Here is a 5,620-nt window from a genome sequence, read left to right as displayed (position 1 = left end):
GAGATGCATCTGGGAAACGAGGAGTCACGCGAGTAACGGAGGGACCTTGCCTGAATAAGTCAGTGATCCCTCCATCTTTCTTTCGAGAGTATTATCAAGGGGTTCACCCGGCACCGGTTCATCCAGTGTTTACTTTCCAAATTCGTTTTTATAACAAAAAGGTCTTCTATTATTCTCTCCGTGTTGGTCGATACAGGTTTGAGTTTATCTTCTATTGCTCGACCTATTACCACACGTTGTTGTCTACACTTGCGTCGTGCAGTGGAACCAGTTTTCATTCTTTATGGCAACGGCTGTACACATGCATGTGCACGGGATTAGGTAGACCTGGTTGTGCATGTGGGCGATCTCAAGCTTGAGTTGTAGTCATTGCAGGTGGTGCCGAGTCAAGCTTTTGATCTCATTCTTGGTATGGATTGGTTGCAGCGCAATCATACCAAGTGTGACTTTGAGGCTTCTCCCCCTTGTCTCATACTTCCTTATGTTTTATCCATTCCTCTCACTTCCATACTTCTTCATCCCTCTACTTCTACCTTTGCTTCTATTACTATTTCCTCCTATGTTTCCATCTTGTTCTACTCTTTCCTTTTCCGATCCCTTTGACAATCTTTGTGTTGCAGCGGTTGACCAGCTCATGAAGGAGTATTCTGATCTCTTTGAATTTGACCTATCATCTGGGACCAAGATTGCCACACATCATCTGATTCCAACTGGGGATGCTCGTCCAATCAAGGTTCCTATTCGTCGTCAGTCACCCAAGGAGATCAAGATTTTATGTGCAAACGTCAAGGAGATGTTAGAGAAGGGTGTTATTCGGAAGTTGCAAAGTCCTTGGGCATGTGAACTTCATCTTGTGACAAAGCCTAATGGGAGCATTTGTTTCTGCATTCACTATGGTCTGTTAAATGAAGTGATGATCCCGGATGTATACCCTCTTCCTCACATTGCTGATCTCTTAAATCATCTGGGGCGAAGTTGTTAGTTCACCAAGTTAAATCTTGCTTCTCGGTACTGGCAAGTACCGATGGCTGAAGAAGATATTCTTAAGATTACTTTTCGTACACCATTTGGTTTGTATGAGTTCTTGGTGATGCCGTTTGGTTTGAACAATGCTCCAACAACTTTCCAGCAAATGATGGATGAGGTTCTTTGCGATATGCCAGAGGTGACTATTGACTTCATTGATGATGTCTTGATCCACTCGGAGGGGACATGGGAGAAGCATATTTGTGATGTTTGTAAAGTGTTGAATCGGTTATGTGATGTTGATTTAAAACTGAAGCAGTTTAAGTGCGTGTTTGGGTCCAAGGACACAACTTATCTTGGGTACTGTATTTCTCGTGAGGATTTGCAAGTTGATCCTGACAAACTTGTGGCTGTTCTAAAGTTCCCTACCCCGAAGTTTGTGAATGATGTGTAGCACTTCTTGGGCAAGGTGTAGTATCTTGGTCGTTTTATGGATATCTTTCTGATCACACTGCACCGTTGCGAGTGTTGTTGAAGTCATCAATATCATCTTTCATCTAGTTTCCAGATTGTGAGCGGGCATTCGTGGATCTCAAAGAGTTATTGACAACTCCTCCAGTTTTGGCATATCTTAACTACACTCGACCTTTTATTTTGCGCATAGATGCTTCTGACATTGGTCTTGGAGGTGTGTTGATGGAAGAGAGCTTGAGTGTGCCTGGTCAGTGCCATCCTATTGCATATTTAAATTGTACATTACAACCAGCGAAGATAAACTACTCCATGACAAAGAAAGAGTATTTAGCAGTAGTCTGGGGTTTTGAGAAACTTCATGCATATCTACATGGTTCTCGGATGTTACTTGAAAGTGACCATGCTACTATTACTTCATTATTGAAGCGGAAGAATTTGGTTGGTCATACTACTCGATGGGCTTTGAAGCTTCAGATATATGATTTTGATGTTATTCACCGCCCAGAAACTTTTATGGCTGATGTGGATGCCCTTTCTTGAGCTCCTCTTCCTTCTCCACTCTTTTCTCATATTTCTGTCGAGCCTATTATTCCAGCATCTATGGATTTTCTAGACGAGGATTCTGTGCCGTTGGTGGTTACTGTACTTGAGGTTCAGTGTCCACAAGGCGTAGAGCAAAATCTACCTTCTCTTGATGAGGTTCGCGAGGCTCAAAAGATTGAGCTATGGATTCGAAGACTTCAAGATGGGTTTGAGAATTCTACATCACTTGCTGATGATTTGCCTTTCCGGCATTTACATCCTCAATATCGCTTTGAAGACGACCTTCTTTATTTTGTGGGGACGGATCCTGATGATCATTTACGGCTAGTGGTGCCTTTTGTCTTTATTCTGCAGTTTCTCCATGCCTACCATGATTCTTCTGTTCTATGTGGGCATATGGGACATCGTCGTGTAACCGAGAAGCTGCACAGATCTTTCTATTTGCCAGAGATGCGACGTGATATTATCCGGTTTAGGGTGCTGCGGAAGGACGGTTAGAGTCAATTGCAGTTTCCCATCCATTTGAATTGGTGGCGTTTGATCTTATAAGACCTTTTCCACGATCGACTGCTGGCAACGAGTATGTTATTATTGCGTTTGACTACTTGACTTGTTAGGTGGAAGTTGGTGCTCTTGTTAGCGCCTCTGCAACTACTGTTGAATACTTCCTCCTCAATCGAGTGGTGTTCCAACATTCTTGTCCAGAGCAGATTCTTTTGGATAATGGTCTCACGTTTATGACTGAGGTATTTTATGTTTTAACATCTCAGTTGGGGATACACTACATTTTCACGAGTGCTTATCATCCATAATCAAATGGTCTGGTGGAACGGCTCGTTCGAACATTCAAAGGGATGATTGCGAAGTATATGAACTTTCAGCATTCGGATTGGGATGGTTATTTGCCGTCTCTTCAGTATGCATATGTCACAGAGGTGCAGAGTTCTGTTGGTGCTTCACCATATAAACTCTTATACGGTCATGATCCAATATTACCAACGGAGCTGGGTTTACCTTTGCGATTGCCACGAGCTGCCGATGCTAGGTCGTGGGATTAGTATTTGATGAGCATTCTTCCACTTGTCTGAGTAGAGTCTACTGAACACTTAGGCTGTGTACAAGTGGGACAACAATGGCGCTACAACTCCCATTATCGTCCATCTGCGGAGTACAAAGTGGATGATTTGGTATTAGTCCATTTTCCCCATCTTACGGTATGTGGTTTATCTAAGGGGCTCCTTGCACAATAGAAAGGACCGTATCGGGTGTTGTGGCAAGTTGGACCACAAGTTTATGAGGTTCGGCATGACGTCCAACAGGCTGATCCTCTAGAGATTGTGCATATGCAGCGGTTGAAACGCTTCATACAAAGGGATTAGAAGTAGTTAGTACCACTTACAGATCCGCCGATGCCTCCTCCTAACATTCCTCCAGATCTTGGCCTGTCTATAAGAGAACCCTGATGGTCTTCTATTATTCCGAGAGGAGGGGATGATGTAAGGGCCAAGTGTACAATTATGATGTTATATGCTAATATTAGTGTAGTGGGATTTTGGTAGCCGTTGGATTGGTTTCAATTCGGACCACTCACTCCTGTATATAAGTTAGGGTTTTTGGGCCAATTAATATGCACATTTTCTGTATTCCCTTTCCATATTCTAAGCACTCACACAGCTAATTAATATATTACCAATTATAGATATTATGGAGAATAATAATGGAAGGCAATTAGAGGATCTAGAGGAATATCAGGAGGAGGCATCAATGGATCTATAGGTAGTATTAGTTGTTTTTTTATCCCTTTATACAAAGTGTTTTAACTATTGCATATGCTCAATTTCTGGAGGATCAGCTTATTGAACATCATCTTGAGCCTCATAAATTTATGGTCCAATTTGCCACATTACCCAATATAGTCCCTTCTATTGAGCAAGGAGCTCCTTGGACAAACCACATATTATAAGATAGGAGGATAGACTAACACCAAATCATCCATTATGTACCCCACAAGTGGATAATGATGGGAGTTATAACACCATTGTTGTCCCACTTATATGCAGCCCAAGTGTTTAACAAACTCTGTTTGGACAAATGAAAGAATGCTTATCAAATACTAATCCCAAGACGTAGTATTGGCAACTCATGGCAATCACAAAGGTAACTCTATTAGCAATATCAAATCATAATTATATAGGAGTTTATTTGCTGAAGCACCAATAGAAATTTACACCTTTATAACATATGTATATCAAAGAGACGGTAAATAACCATCCTAATCTGAATGTTGAAAATTCAAATAATTTGCAATTATCCTTTTGAAGTTCCGAATGAGCCATTCTACCAAACCATTTGTCGACGGATAATAAATAGTGAAATGCCTCAACCATAAAAGAAAGACCATTATTTGAGAGAATTCCTTTTAGATAAGAATGTTGGAACACCACTTGATTGAGAAGGAAGTACTTAACAGTAATCGCTAACACACTAAAAAGATAAATAACTTCTATTTAGAAAGTTAAGTAATCAGAAGTAATAATGACATACTCATTGCCAACAATCAATCGTGGAAAAAACCCTATTAGATCAAACACCACTAATTCAAATGGAAAAAAAATTATAATTGACTCCAACCATCAATGAGAGGGAATATTATGAACTTAGTACTAAACGTAGTTATGCATATACCAAATAACATCACGTTGCATCTTAATAAAAATACCTGTGCAACTTATTAGTCACATGATGATATCCTATATACCAATCTAGAATAGAAGAATCATGGTAGGTATAGAGAAAGCATAGAATAAAGATCAAAAGCATCACCAGTTGTAAATGATCATCAAGATCTATTCCTACAAAATAAAAAAGACCGTCTTTAAGACAATATTGAGAATATAAATGTCGAAGTAGCAAATCATCAACAAGTGATATAAAATTCTCAAACCCATCGCAAAACCTTCAAATTTATGACTCAATTTTTTTAGCTTTACAAATCTTATCAAGAGAAGGTAAATTTTGCTTTGCACCTTGTGGACACTAAATATCAGGTATAGCAACCGCCGACGGCATAAAATACTTATCCAAAAAATTAATAAATACTAGAATAACAAGTTTATAAAAAAACATGAAAAGAGAGTAAAGAAGGAATAGGAGCTCAAAAAAGGGCATTAACATTAGCCATAAAACTCTTTAGGCAATATGAAACTTTAAAGCCCACTGACCAGTATAATTAACAAAATTTTCCTACTTTAATAATGAAGTAACTGCAACATAATCACCTTTTAACAATATTTAAGAACCATGTAAATATGCATGAAGCTTTTTGAAACCTTAAATTGTTGTTAAATACTCCTTTTTCTGTTGTGGAGTAATTCACTTTTGCTAATTATAATATATATTTATTATATATAATAAGATGATATTGATCAGACACAGTTACACTTTCTTGCATTAAAACACCCTTAAAACCGATATTCAAAACATTCACACACAAAATGAAAAATTAAGTGTAATCAAGATACACCAAAATTAAAAGAATTATGTGTGTGTAGTGTGTGTTTCTCTATGTGTGTATATGTATATATATATATATATATATATATATATATATATATATATATATATATATATATATATA

The sequence above is a fragment of the Selaginella moellendorffii genome, unplaced genomic scaffold, assembly GCF_000143415.4.
Source record: "Selaginella moellendorffii unplaced genomic scaffold, v1.0 SELMOscaffold_52, whole genome shotgun sequence".
NCBI lineage: Eukaryota > Viridiplantae > Streptophyta > Lycopodiopsida > Selaginellales > Selaginellaceae > Selaginella > Selaginella moellendorffii.
Note: the sequence above shows the minus strand (reverse complement) of the source record.